Source organism: Berghia stephanieae, chromosome 5 (genome assembly GCF_034508935.2).
Source record: "Berghia stephanieae isolate SIO BIC M18660-M18661 chromosome 5, UCSD_Bste_1.3, whole genome shotgun sequence".
NCBI classification, from domain to species: domain Eukaryota; kingdom Metazoa; phylum Mollusca; class Gastropoda; order Nudibranchia; family Aeolidiidae; genus Berghia; species Berghia stephanieae.
The window spans coordinates 65,501,863-65,518,033 of NC_088364.1; positions in this window are offsets into that span (position 1 = coordinate 65,501,863).

Consider the following 16,171-nt stretch of genomic DNA (forward strand, 5'->3'; position numbering starts at 1 on the left):
AGATGATCAAAAGACAAAGACTTAGCATCAAAAGAATATCAGGAGTCACTTGTGTACTCAGAAAGACCCTGTATGTAAAAATTTTTGGCCAGAAAACTTGTCCTTCAAATATCGATTGTCAAAAACTATCAAGCCTGGGACTGAATTGAAGCCCCAGGTTTGAGAGTTTTTGACAAGATCAGGGTCCTTTTACTTGATTGATATTTGAAGAACAGGTTTTCTGGCCAAAATTTTTTTTAATGTTTTTCAGAGTAGGGCATTGCAGAGGATTAAGTGCAAAAGTAATGAAATAATTTGATACTCAGACCCAAAAGATTTTAATATTGTAACTATTGGATTATGTACTAATCAGTTCTCGTTCAAAACACTTTTGTTCATTTCCCCTCCCACTAGAATCTTTTCATATCCTTACTCATGTGATGCAGTGACCTTTTAGGACAGCCTCATATCATTGCTGACAGTAAGAAGCCGTCTAGTCCAAAATTAGTCCCATATTGTTTTGCTTTTTTAATTTAGTTGTGTGATAAATGCCACAGAATACCTTTGACATGGTTTCATGTGACAGCACGCAAAAGAAATATGTATAATACATATGTCAGCGACGTGTGTATCTCAACTGTAAATTCAAACTTTTCAAAGTTTGTTTGTTTGGGGTTTTTTGGGGGGAGGGGGGGGGGGGGGAGAAGGTTGTGTTTTTTTATAGATTTAACTGTAAAAAAATTTGCAAGAAAGTTGTGAATGTTTAAAATGGAAAATCACAGTCATTAAAATGCGGTCATTGTTGTTATCTACGATTTTATGAGAAAAAATATTTTTCATCTCCCTGTTGTAAATTACCTCGCTTTAAATTGTCCATGTACAGTTATTTATTTTTATTTTTATATTCAGTATTGAATCAAAATTTTTTGGTAGATATCACAGTTACACTGTCATACTTTGCTTCACTTTCACTACATAAAGGTATATTTCTGCTTTCTTTTGGTTATTTCTGTTTGCCCTGTCAGCTTATCCAGTGGTCTTCTTAGTCTTTCCTGAACTCTGGTATAACCTAAGATTGTTGCAAGTGCTGTTGAACTTTCAAAAGCAAACAATTATGCATACAAGATTTGGGATTGAAGGGAATTTCTGTGATTGGTGAGGGGGTTGGAATTTATTGTGAATCTTATTTCAAAGCATCTTCAGATCTAGGAATTCTCCCAATTTTGTTTGGAAATTCTCGTTATTTGTTCTTATTCCTGATTTCCCTAATTACCCAATTATTTTCCCGAATTTGATTGTATTTTATTATTCAAGAAAAAGGATCGTCATCATCACCAACACATCTTCATACTTCATTATGTCCCAGATGTGCCCATAGATTTTCAGAATTTTGTATGTGAAAAGTTTCCATCTCGCATTTTGAAATCAAATAAGGGGTAAATCAGCTTTGTTCAATGGTAGAATGAAATGTAATTGGGAATTACATCAGTGTAAATACTAAGGACGATTTATTTCTTGGTTAATCTTCCCAAGGCTGTTGACTGTTCAAAGATCAGACACAAATGAATATAAAAGCTTCAGTAAAGAACTTCTTTTCTGTTCCTCCTCATATTGTCTTCATCGTTTGAATGTCTGGTTGGTGAAAGAATGTCGTTGTCTTCCTCAGCTCTGTCAGGGGCCCATAAAGTTTAGTCTGCAGCGGTTTGGTACCAGGCCAAAACTTCCCTCTTGCTTTTGCATACTTTGGCCAGGTCTGGAGTATATGGTGGAGTTAACAACAAAATACATAGCAAAAACATTTTCTCTTTCAAATCCTTCAATGGCCAACTACAAATATTATCATTTGATAATGATTTTATTATCATTGGCAAGAAGTTTCATAATAGAAACGTTTATAGTTCTATTTATAATCATACTAAGCTATAGAAGCTGTGGGTTGTAAAAAGTAATGGGCATAAATGAATATATAACAGTTTCAATAAAGAACAAAATACCAAACACTGAATGTTTCGGACTCAAAACCCTTCTTCCGCCAATAACAAAATTAATAATAAAACATTGATACATCTATTAAAATTCAGAAAGAAATAGAAAAGTAATTAGCACGTCTTGTCCACAAGTGAGATATGTCAAATATTTCTCTGTCTCTCTGGATTTTATGGGATGTATTCATGTTTAAATTGTTTGTTGTTTTTGTTTTTTTGTCTGTTTCTTTTTTAGTGGGGGGGGGGGGGGGAGGGGGTGGCTGAAGAAGGGTTTTGAGTCTGAAACTTTCCATGTTTGGTATTTTGTTCTTTTTCAAAGCTGTTATAATATTCATTTTTGTTAATTAGTTCTAGTTATGCGTTTTAATATTTATTGAAGATGTGATGATATGCATATTCATTTGTGCTCAGTACTTTTGTGAAATAAGTATTCTTTGTCACTTTTAAGTGTCTGCTGTTTGTTTAGTGTTGTATGTGTTGATTATAACAGGAGTCATGCCATTGAACTGTCTAGAATGATGATATACTATATCATATATGTCTTTAATTGTTATGTTTCCCAATTTATCAACATTCCCAACAAAATTGTACTTATTCTCTTCTTAATTAATATTTTCTTTGTAACTTTTTAAAATTATAGGCGGAGATTTTCATTCTTTGTCATGTCAAGATTTTGTCCGCATAAAAACTATAAAAGAATGAATGTTGAATGAACAATTGATTGATGCCATTGGAAGGTGGGAATGGAGGGGTCTTCCATCTTCCTGTATAGTTTGCGTGGCTCAGCGTAGCCTTTGCTTCTTACCCGAAAGGTACCGAGTTTGAATACCTACTGTGCTGTGTGGCCTTAAGTAAGTCACCTCGTCCTAGCTCAGTTCTGGGTGCTCCACTGCGGTAAACACCTGTGTTATTCCTGTCTTCCCTTGGAATAATCATTAAAGACAAATTTTCCCTATGGGATGAATAAAGAGAATTTTATTTTTTATTTATTTATTTAGTCTGTTCCTCTTCTATGTGGCTTTCTATCCTTGTCCACCTGTAGTTTTGGGTGGCTGGGATGTTTTGCCTTTTGTTTGTTTGGTTGTTTGTTTGTTTTTTTTTTTTAGTTTTTTGCTATGAGAGACATTTTCTATAAAAGACTTTTTTGTATAAACCTCTCTTTGTAAATCTTTGTTGATGAATGTTTTTATGCGATATATTTATTTTAAAATTTGTAATGTCTTGTTTTTATCCACAGAAATGTATAGAAATGTGAAAAACTTAATTGTGAAGAATAAGTTCTTACATTTTTAAATGATAAAATGGGAGTCCTATGTCACAACAGATATCTTTGTTTAGATTCTTAATTCATTATATAGGTTCTCTGATCAAATGATCTCACTCAGTTTTTAATCTATATCTCTGATTGAATTGACTCTTAGTTAGAATGGTTCTCTCTCTTTCTTTCTCTTTTACACTCTTTTTCTTTTTCTCTCTCTTTCTCTCTCTCTCTCTCTCTCTCTCTCTCTCTCTCTCTCTCTCTCTCTCTCTCTCTCTCTCTCTCTCTCTCTCTCTCTCCATATATATATATATATATATATATAATATATATATATATATATATATATATATATATACACACCCCAGCACGGTTTCCTCGAACACATGGTTTATTCATACTCATTCGAATGTCCAAAACTTTTTCCTGATGTGATCTTTTTATTTTTTATCAATAATTTATACTTTTTGAGTTAATACAACCGTTTAAAAATTTTTTTTTACTGATTATGTCTTTATGTATATAAATATCCCCATTACCGAAGCATTACATTACTTTATTTCAATGTTCAGGATGCCGATGGACTTTCTTGGATCATAAAGAAATTGGGAGAGATTGAGCTCTTTTTTAATCAAAATCCTTTTTGTTGCTTCAAAATATGTTTTTTTCCACATTAACTTATTGCAATTGGTCTTGTACATACACAAGTACAAACTTCTAAAATAGATAGAATAATAGTAATCACAAATTGGTTATAAATTGGTTGTCTATATTCATGTAATTTATTTTTTTTAATTTAGAGAGTCTTTACACTTAGTTATGATAACTAATGGGGGGGGGGGGGGCATGTTTGAGTGGTTTGGAATACACTGTAATTAGGAGGTCCTGTATTTTGTACATACCCAAGTGCAAACTTCTAAAATAGAGAGAATGATATTAATCATAAATTGGTTGTCTATGTTCACGTAATATTTTATTTTTAATTTAGAGAGTCGTTGCGCTTAGTTATGATAGCTAATAGGGGGAGGGCATGGCATGTTTGAGTGGTTTGGAATACACTGTAATTATGAGGTCCTGCGTTTTGAGATCTGCTTAAGTCGCTTTTTGCTTTTAATCCCCAATTCGCTCTTTTGAACATCAAACATTTGTTTGTTGGATTATTTATATTATTGCTTCATGGAATGCTTGAGTGTCGGCTTCTTGCGGTGCCACGCCGCTAATTTAAAAGTGGACCTCGGATTTTTAAAAACTCCATGGGAACCAGGATCTGTGTTCACTATGTATAAGATCTCTTTAAAACTGAAAGGCAATTTTACAAACGCTTATTAGTCGGTGGGATCCTTTTCTTCATTTTGAATTTACTAATTGAATCAGGTTCCATTATCCCTTGGTTTAATTGAGTATATACCAGTGTTTACAATAACAAGGAGTTTGCAATGCAGAGTAGGTTTAATTGAGCTTTTATACAGTGCAATATCCACTAAACGTGCTCAGAGTGCTTGACAAGGGATACCTGGCCAACAGCAACATTTGTCATTTAGGACAGGACAGGACAGGACGCCTGTCAGGTAATATTAAAAAATTTTCGGACAGAGACAACGCTGGTAATGGCAGGTACTCATTTTACACCTGATTACGGTGAGAGAATGTGAGTAAAGAACCTTCTCCAAGGACTCAACTACTGTGTGCCAAGCAAGGCTCAAATCCAGGACATTCCGATCCGAAAGTGGGTGTCATACCACTAGGCCGCATAGCACGGGTTGATGTCTATATTTCTTTAGCTCCATTAGTGCAATAATGTCCCTCCTTGATGATTTATGTTTGTATTTTGTAATGCATTCACAAGGGATGTGATTTATATTGATTATCAGTTTCTCCACATTTCACTATGACGCACATATCATTCTATTTATTTATTTTTTTACAAATTTCTCTCAGAAGACGTTTATAATCATAACTATAGACAGAAGTGTAATTTAAAATGCCAATTTAGCTTCTATAATGAACAGATATGAGGCTTTTCAACTTGCTCTCTAGAATTTACAATGTACAGTGTCATCTCTATGTACAACAATTCATTTGTAAAGGTTTTGAAACTAAGTTTTACCAAGTGAGTGATGATATCAAAATTGTATTTTATGATCCACACAAGCACTAGAGTGTAAGATGGCAGTGATGTCCAAGTAATCATTGACCGTCACTTGATTCGATGGCCTTTGTATAATTGACTAATTATTTATCATTTATTATTGGTGAAGCCATTTTAAGATATTTATATCCATATTTGTTTAAAACTTTATTCGGGAAGTTTTCTTTTGTTTTAGGGTAAAAGTTTGGCACATTCTCTCTGTGTGGAGTTCCTGACCTCCCATATTGGGCAGGGAGGTGCTGACTGTGTCTTCTATCCCCCTTTATCTGTTTTCCAACTTGCTCTTTGTCTTGGAATTACATTACTTGGTTTTATCCTGGCACTGGCCTGAGTCCTTGGCTGGGAGGGAAACAGTCGAATGTATAGTTATAGCTTTGGAAGATGATAATTTTTTTCTTGTAAATCCTCTCTGTTATGTATTGTATCTAATTTTTTTTAGTACATATGATTTGTAAACATTTGAGTGTATTCCTCTTGGACCTGTGCTTGTGTCAGGATGAGACTTTTAGGTGATCTCAAACCATGCACAAAAACATTATGCTCTTGGAATCTACATCTGTTCCCTTTTTGTGCCATTTCCATTTGTCTTACTTTTCTTGTGCGCTTTTAATTGTAAATCTATAACTGTTTTACTGTCCCATTTCCTTCCTTTTTACCGGTGCTGAAATGACCGAAATGTGTCTCAAGCACCGTAAACCCTTAAAAACAAGCAATGCTTCTTTTATTCGACTAAAGGGCCTTAAGGAATCAAAATTTCAAATAAATGGTGCAGGCTATCAAATGTTTTGAAGTTGCATTCTTACAATATATAATGTCACTTTTCAACAACAACAAAAAAAGGCCACTCGCCTATTCACGCCTGTTTAGAGTGTAAAGTGTCTTAAGGATACTATTTCCTGACCTCCCATAGTGGGCAGGGGGGGGGGGGGGGTGGTACATCCTGTGTCTTCTATCCCCTTATATCTGTTTTCCAACATGCTTTCTGTCTTTGTCTTGGAATGAGATTACTTGGTTTTGTCCTGGTCCTGGCTGAGATGGAAACAGTCGAATGTATAGTTAGTTTTGGGAGATGATATTTTTCTCATTGTAAATCATCTCTCTGTTATGCACTGTATTATGCTTTCTTTATATTATATATGATTTGTAAAACATTTGAGTGTGTTCCTCTCAGCGGGGACCAGTGCTTGTGTCTGGATGAGACTTTTAGTGATTCAAACTAAGTACTTTGATAGAGTGCTTTTGGAATCTACACCTGTCTCTTATTTGAACCAATTCCCCTTTGTCTTCCCTTTTCTTGGATGCTTTATTGTAATTCTAGAACTTTTTACTATCCCATTTTCTTCCTTTTTACTGGCGCTGATATGACCTTAATGTGTTGCAAGCGCCGTAAAACCCTTTAAAACATAAGGATACTATGTCAAGGGTAAGAGAAATTTTGTGATGATGGACACTTATCCAGTCATTGATCACTCTCAGTGCTGCTTGATGTGTTTACATTACTCTGCAGAGTATCGCTTGGCCATCACTGTCACATTGTATTACATGCATAAAATCGGTTCCATTTATTGAAATTCTAAGATTGTAAAGTGGTGACATAATCAGAACCTGTTGGTGAGAGTTCTTTATTCAGAGATATGGCAAGTAAGCTATGGCTTTATGTACAGTGGAACCTCCCGATAACGACATGCCACGGGACCGAGTTTTTATGTCGTTATCTGGAGGTGTCGTTATTTAGAGGTTTCCAAGATGGCGGACAAAGTGGGCGTGGTAAGGCCCGCGGGACCAGTTTTTATTAACATTGACAAAACAAAAAAAAAACATTGTAGTGTATTCCTCTTAGAGGGTTCTCGTGCGTGTGTCTGGATGAGTATTTTAGGTGATCTGAACTGAGTAAACTGATAGTGTGCTCCTGGAATCTACATCTTTTCCCTATTTAAACCATTCCCCTTTGTCTTACCTTTTCTTATGTCATTTCAATTGTAAATCTAGAATGTTTTTACTATCCAATTTTCTTCCTTTTTACTGGCACATAGATGTGTGACCCAGGCCTCGAAGTGGACCGGGAAAAGCCGGGAACTTTATTTTGAAATTTCCCGACCGGGAAAAGCCGGGAAAATCGGTGAAAATTGTCTGGGGCCGGGAAAAAGCCGTGAGAAAAATTTAAGTGAACAACAACCCAACATGTATTCTTCCGCGTAATCATTACCCAACCTGCGAACGATCGGCTTAGAGCATGGCAGCAGCCTCTACTCTTATGGTTTCCTCACACTACTAGGCCCTATGTTATGACGATCGACCAGTGACTTCTTCAGTAGACAATGCGATCGACCCAATCAGCAAAGTCCGGTCCGCATTCGTAGAGTACACAGACTATTACCATGTTTCCTGTGCATGACGTAATTATAGTGGTTTAGAGTCATCGCTGAAACACTGGAAGACGGCAATGGGATAGTTGCGTCAGTTGTTGAATAAATTATCCAGGCACGGTTGATAAGTAAAAAAACCAAATTATGTTGTAGTTACATTTGAAACAAACAAAGTATATCACTGATCTCGTCTCATTGAGATATAAAGAATGATATAAAAATCAAGAAAATCGGCCGATAAATAAAAAAGTTGCTAAAAAATCGAAAATAAACAAAAGCAATTTTTAAAATCGAATTTATTCGTAAAACAGTTGGTTTTCAACCGATTTTTCTGAAACAAGGACCAATGTTCTTCTTTTTTCAAGCCGATTTCAACAATGTGACTTTCAAATTCCTCAGAATTATATTTTTTACTTTTAGATTTTAGCTTTTAGGCCTACTCAAAAAGGTGTTATATTCCTTGCCACTTGCACAACAATAGCGTAATACATCGACGGCGAGAAGCGTCTTTGTTTCGACCAGCCGGTTCGGTTAGATAGCCTGTGATTGGTCGAAGACTTAAAGACGCTTGATTCACTCAGTCGACTCATCATTGTCGACAAGACAAGAGTGCTAGAAACACAAATCCCTCCCCTCATCTTAGTAGTGTGTGAGTGTGTGTGTGTGTTTTTTTTTTTTTTGTGTGTGTGTTTTTGACTTGGTCATGAATGCGATTGTTAGCTAAGCTAAGAAAGACGGTCGACGTCCTTGGGCTACTTTAATTAATTTTCGTGACTTGTTATTCAATTATTTGGAGATGGCAGATTAAGGTCGTTTACTCATTGTAATTTGTACTAAGTTTGTTTTGTCTGTCTCTAGATTAACTAGCTTTATTTCATTCATGTGCAATTCAATAAGTAGGCCACAAGTCTTTGGACGCTACTTTCTCTCTCATAGTAATATTCAAAAATGTCTTTTTCTCTCTATTGATTTCTCTTCTCTATGTCTCTTTTCTCCCCATTTCTCTCTCTCTCTCTCTCTCTCTCTCTCTCTCTCTCTGTCTCTCTCTCTCTCTCTCTCTCTCTCTCTCTCTCTCTCTCTCTCTATCTCTCTCTTTTTTTAAATATTTTTTTTGCATGTTGTAGGAGGCCTAGACTTTACAGGAATACGTCCAAGTATTAATAGCCAGAGTCAATATATTTCTTTCCTCAGTCTCAGCCACTCTCTTTTTCACTCACATCTCTCTCTCTCTCTCTCTCTCTCTCTCTCTCTCTCTCTCTCTCTCTCTCTCTCTCTCTCTCTCTCTCTCTCTCTCTCTCTCTCTCTCTTTTTTTTTTTTTTTTTGTTTTTTTTTTTTTTTTTTTCCTTTTTTCCCCCCACGGATGGTGTAGGCTTAGATACTGGATGGCTTGTTATAGTAATAGTAATATGTACTACGAGTCAATAATTTCCCCCTCTTTTCTGACTCTCTCTCTCTCTCTCTCTCTCTCTCTCTCTCTCTCTCTCTCTCTCTCTCTCTCTCTTTATATATATATATATATATATATATATATATATATATATATATATATATATATATATATATATATAGGTAGTGGTAACTGGTCTAGAATTGATGAATATGCTTGAAAATTACTACCTTAAAATTTTCCCTAGAGCCTGGAAAAAACCAGGAAAAAGCAGGGAAAAATATTTTCCTGAATCACTTCTAGGCCTGTGTGTCACAGGCGCTGTAAAACCCTTTAAAACAAACAAAATTCCTCCTCCTCCTCCCACAAAAACACTACTACTACTACTAATTCAGAAAAGTGAGTGGAGCAGGCACTTATGTTGGTAACAACAAGATATGAAGTGAGTAGAAAAGTGCCAGAAGACAATAGAGAATAAAAATATTTTTTTTTCGCGGCGGTGGTGGGGTTTGAACCTGCGACCTTATTGGTACGACAACTCCGCCTGGCAGGTGAGAGCGTGGCTCTACCGTGTGAGCTATCCACGAACACAAAAATATTCGTTTCAAACCCAAAGTCATTTCTAGATCCCTCTCTCACCCACTTCTTGAGATCGCCGATTCGTTCACCACCATCGCGAAGTAATTTTGACCAGCAGTTAAGCTTAATAGCCAATATTCTCATCACAAACATATAACATAGAAACGATTGAGACATTGAGTATGCTCCGGTGTATGGGGTGAATTTTTAATTCAGAAAAGTGAGTGGAGCAGGCACTTATGTTGGTAACAACAAGATATGAAGTGAGTAGAAAAGTGCCAGAAGACAATAGAGAATAAAAATATTTTTTTTCGCGGCGGTGGTGGGGTTTGAACCTGCGACCTTATTGGTACGACAACTCCGCCTGGCAGGTGAGAGCGTGGCTCTACCGTGTGAGCTATCCACGAACACAAAAATATTCGTTTCAAACCCAAAGTCATTTCTAGATCCCTCTCTCACCCACTTCTTGAGATCGCCGATTCGTTCACCACCATCGCGAAGTAATTTTGACCAGCAGTTAAGCTTAATAGCCAATATTCTCATCACAAACATATAACATAGAAACGATTGAGACATTGAGTATGCTCCGGTGTATGGGGTGAATTTTTAATTCAGAAAAGTGAGTGGAGCAGGCACTTATGTTGGTAACAACAAGATATGAAGTGAGTAGAAAAGTGCCAGAAGACAATAGAGAATAAAAATATTTTTTTTCGCGGCGGTGGTGGGGTTTGAACCTGCGACCTTATTGGTACGACAACTCCGCCTGGCAGGTGAGAGCGTGGCTCTACCGTGTGAGCTATCCACGAACACAAAAATATTCGTTTCAAACCCAAAGTCATTTCTAGATCCCTCTCTCACCCACTTCTTGAGATCGCCGATTCGTTCACCACCATCGCGAAGTAATTTTGACCAGCAGTTAAGCTTAATAGCCAATATTCTCATCACAAACATATAACATAGAAACGATTGAGACATTGAGTATGCTCCGGTGTATGGGGTGAATTTGTAATTCAGAAAAGTGAGTGGAGCAGGCACTTATGTTGGTAACAACAAGATATGAAGTGAGTAGAAAAGTGCCAGAAGACAATAGAGAATAAAAATATTTTTTTCGCGGCGGTGGTGGGGTTTGAACCTGCGACCTTATTGGTACGACAACTCCGCCTGGCAGGTGAGAGCGTGGCTCTACCGTGTGAGCTATCCACGAACACAAAAATATTCGTTTCAAACCCAAAGTCATTTCTAGATCCCTCTCTCACCCACTTCTTGAGATCGCCGATTCGTTCACCACCATCGCGAAGTAATTTTGACCAGCAGTTAAGCTTAATAGCCAATATTCTCATCACAAACATATAACATAGAAACGATTGAGACATTGAGTATGCTCCGGTGTATGGGGTGAATTTTTAATTCAGAAAAGTGAGTGGAGCAGGCACTTATGTTGGTAACAACAAGATATGAAGTGAGTAGAAAAGTGCCAGAAGACAATAGAGAATAAAAATATTTTTTTTCGCGGCGGTGGTGGGGTTTGAACCTGCGACCTTATTGGTACGACAACTCCGCCTGGCAGGTGAGAGCGTGGCTCTACCGTGTGAGCTATCCACGAACACAAAAATATTCGTTTCAAACCCAAAGTCATTTCTAGATCCCTCTCTCACCCACTTCTTGAGATCGCCGATTCGTTCACCACCATCGCGAAGTAATTTTGACCAGCAGTTAAGCTTAATAGCCAATATTCTCATCACAAACATATAACATAGAAACGATTGAGACATTGAGTATGCTCCGGTGTATGGGGTGAATTTTTAATTCAGAAAAGTGAGTGGAGCAGGCACTTATGTTGGTAACAACAAGATATGAAGATATTCTCTATTGTCTTCTGGCACTTTTCTACTCACTTCATATCTTGTTGTTACCAACATAAGTGCCTGCTCCACTCACTTTTCTGAATTAAAAATTCACCCCATACACCGGAGCATACTCAATGTCTCAATCGTTTCTATGTTATATGTTTGTGATGAGAATATTGGCTATTAAGCTTAACTGCTGGTCTAAATTACTTCGCGATGGTGGTGAACGAATCGGCGATCTCAAGAAGTGGGTGAGAGAGGGATCTAGAAATGACTTTGGGTTTGAAACGAATATTTTTGTGTTCGTGGATAGCTCACACGGTAGAGCCACGCTCTCACCTGCCAGGCGGAGTTGTCGTACCAATAAGGTCGCAGGTTCAAACCCCACCACCGCCGCGGAAAAAAAATATTTTTATTCTCTATTGTCTTCTGGCACTTTTCTACTCACTTCATATCTTGTTACTACTACTACTACTACTACTACTACTACTACTACTACTACTACTACTACTACTACTACTACTACTACTATACCACTAGTACTACTACAACACACACAGTATTATTATTATCATTATTATTACTACTTCTACTACTACTACTACTACTACTACTACTACTACTACTACTACTACTACTACTACTACTACTACTACTACTACTACTACTACTACTACTACTACTACTACTATACTACTACTACTACTACTACTACTACTACTTCTATCACCACATAATATCACATTTTCCAAGATTTTGTGTTTACTTGCTTACACTTACATTTATACCTTGGTTTTTATTAATGCATATCAGCCAAGATTCGTCAAAAAAAAGCTGCGTTCCCATTGGTTCAGGCAGGAATCGTTTTTATAAACTTTTGAGTACTCATACTCGGTATTTTTAGTATCAGATATCAACGAAAACTGCCGAAAATCGCCAAAATGATGTCGTTATTCGGAGGTTTTATCAAAAAGTGCGTCGTTATTTGGAGGTTATTTTTACTGATCTTAAATAGAAAAAAAAATCGGGACCACGGGTCAATGTCGTTATCAGGAGGTTGTCGTTATTCGGAGGTGTCGTAATCGGGAGGTTCCACTGTATAAAATTAAAATTTTACATTAGTCCCATTCATTAGTTTGTCGTTTTATAAATTGACAAAATTTTTTTTTTATTTACAAATATATTTTCTTTGAAATTACAGAAGTCCATTTTAGTAGACCCAATTTTATATTCATACGTATTATATAAAATTTATTTAATTGTATGATTATTATCGAAAGCGTTAAATTATTTCATCGAATCTACATTTTTATACCATATTATTTAACTTGGAATTTGTACATGATTAATATAGTTACTAACTATAATGGAGTACTGTACACTGTTTACACAATAAAAATTGTTGTGGCTGTATTAGGCCAAGAACACAATTACAAGACTTCAAATTGATATTAGGCTGCTAAAAGCTGTGGACGGTAAAAAGTAATAAACAAAAATGAATATAACAGCTTCAAAAAAGAGCAAAATAACAAACACGGAACGTTTCGGGTTCAAAACCCTTCTTCAGCCAACATCAAAAAAAAACAATAAAGACATAAATACATTACTAAATTACAGATAGAGATAATATATTCATTTTTGTTTATTACTTTTTACAAGACTTCACCAATGTTTTCTATGAAAGGTGATGGAGGATGTATACACTGTGACTCTTTGCCTCAATTTGGTTTTATACGAAGTGCACATACATTGCAGGTCTGATAACCAAACACATTTTACTACTCGACTTATAACATTGTTGTAATGGACTAAACGTTTGCATTGATTTGATAGTATATTTTTATTACAATTACAATGAACACATAATTATTTGGATTATCAGACCTGCATAATAATCGTAGGAGGTCACGTGCTGCATCTTCTATCACCGTTTATCTGTTTCCGAGTTGCTTTCTGTCTTGGTCTCGGAATGGGATTATAGTCCACTCCGGATAATCGCAACACATTGGGATCAGCAAAATTATTGCGATTAACCGAAGTTGAGTTTCCAGTTCACATTGGCAACATTTTAAACACATAAGGTAAACTCAAACTAGTTTTTGCAAACATTGTTTCTAGTCCATACATACAACAATTTGATTGAAACAAGAATCATATAACAGGCTTTTGTAGAGTTTGGCAAGCAAAAACAACTTTGATGCAAGCCAACATCTTATTCAGATTGGATTCACTTTCAATCTATTATTCTCAACATTTGTAAGAGTAAGAGATTAGCCGTGATGAGAGACACTAAGCTCTCACCAAACCCACTGGTCACAATACACAGTTGTCAATCCCAAAACAAAGGATATCACTCAGTCTCTCTTTACAACTGTCATTATCTGCCTATTGTCAAGACTAAGCCCAGCCCCCTCGACTTCTATTTAATTGTCACTGATGACCTCACAAACACATACTTCAAAGCCCCGCCCTCTATTGTCTCTAATAGATGGTGACACACTACTGTAGCATTAAGCCCCACCCAATCTCGATTCTTCAACCTGTCATGATTTCACCGATGAGATTAACCGAAGCTTGTTGCAATTAACCAGTGACTTTTATATAGAATTAATTCCGTTTCTTGGGAAATGTTGCGATTAACCTTAAGTTGCAATTATCCGGAGTGGACTGTACTTAGATTTGATCTAGTCTTGACTGGGAGGGAAACAGTCAAATGTATAGCTAAAGTTTTGGGAGATGATTTTTTTTGTTGTGAATACTCTCTCTGGTATGTACTGTTTCATTTTCTGTTTTGAATATATATACAATAATTGTTTGTAAACATTTGAGTGAATTCCTCTAAATGGGGACGTTTGCTTGCTTCTGGATGAGAATCTTAGGTGATCTCAAACTAATAACACTGGTAGAGTGCTCTTGAAATCTACACCTGTTCCCTGTTTGAACCATTCCCCTTTGTCTTATTTTTTCTTGCGTACTTTCAATTGTAAATCTAGAACTTTTTTGACTATCCCATTTTATTATTTTTTTTCTTGGCGCTGATTTGACCTAAAATGTCGCAAGCGCCATAAAACCGTTAATTAAAACATACATAATTATCGTACGTCTGTCTTATATGATGGGGAGAAAAAATGAGCTTTTATTTAGCCCAGTATCCATTAAATGGAGTCCCAAGCCACCAACAATACTTAACATGTAGAAAATATAATTACAGATGTGCCTGTTACTACGGAAATTTCGTAGAACTACTGATTTTTGGCTCCAAACAGACAATTATATAAAGATCTTTGTTTCAATAAAACTTCTTGAAAACAAAGTTTTGTTGCTGTAACTAGACTACAAGGGAGTTCAAAGCAGTGTTTTAACACATTAATGACAAGTTGGTAATTTTTACTAGCAGTTCTAGTGTCTGGTATGTTAAACCCCTGGAAACTTCGATTTTTTTCAAGTCCAGGTAGGCTGGTCTGTAATTAGAGAACTTTTTCCAAGGACTCATGCTGCCCACATCAAAATTCAAATCTTCAACTACAAGTCACATACCAAATGTAACAACAAAATTTGACCTTTATCCCTGGGTGGGTTCCTGACATCCCATAGTGGGCAGGGAGGTACTATGTCTTCTACCCCCTATATCTGTTTTCCAACATGCTTTCTGTCTTTGTCTTGGAATGAGATTACTTAGTTTTGTCCTGGCCCTGGCTGAGAGGGAAACAGCCAAATGTATAGATAGTATGCGCTTGGCTAAGGAGTTCACAACATTGCCATCAGGAAGTATAACGGACCAACACACTCAACTATGTGTAACCTTGAACGTTTATAGTCTGTTAAAACAGTTGAGTGAGAATTAATCATAAATGCGGATGGCAAAAAAACAATAACAAAGACTAAGACCTGAGTGACGTCAACTTCGAACTATCTACTGTATAGTTAGTTTTGGGAGATGATATTTTTTCCCTTGTAAATCATCTCTCTGTTGTGCAATGTATTATGTTTTTTTTAAACATGTTATACAGTAGAATTACTTTAAACCGAAATTTTGGGGACCTTCTAAACCATTTCGGTTTAAAGACATTTTGGTTTAAAGCAAGTTCCTGTTTTGCAATGTTTTTCAAGGGTAGTAACTATTTAAGGATTTTGCTCATTTTATCGTATCATGGGTTTCCCGTTAAATGGAGTTGTTGAATAAATGCCGTCTTCGTAACCATTAATTTGTTTGTTTTTTTTCTGGTGTGTTTTAAAATATTTTTGGGGTTTTCGTTTTCAATTCAAAATTGTTGAAAGAGTTGAGTTCGGGATGCCGTGTATTTTACATATCTCCTTCTTGATCAACTTTTTTTTCATCGACTTACATAGTATTTTGATTTTAACTCAAACGTGTAAGCACAGTGCTTTCTTTTAGACATCTTTAAGTAAAATGCAAAGCTAAAATAAGATCGAAATTCTTGTGCAATAATTGATAATGAATGATGCGCAACTACTCGGAGGTGAAGTGAAATGGAATGAAAAGGCGTGTCGATGCTCAGCTGTCTTTTGTTGAAAAGGCATTAGGTTCAAGGCCTAATTACATAGAAGCCCCCCCCCCCCTCTCACACACACATTTAAACAAAGTGGAAATGAAATGGC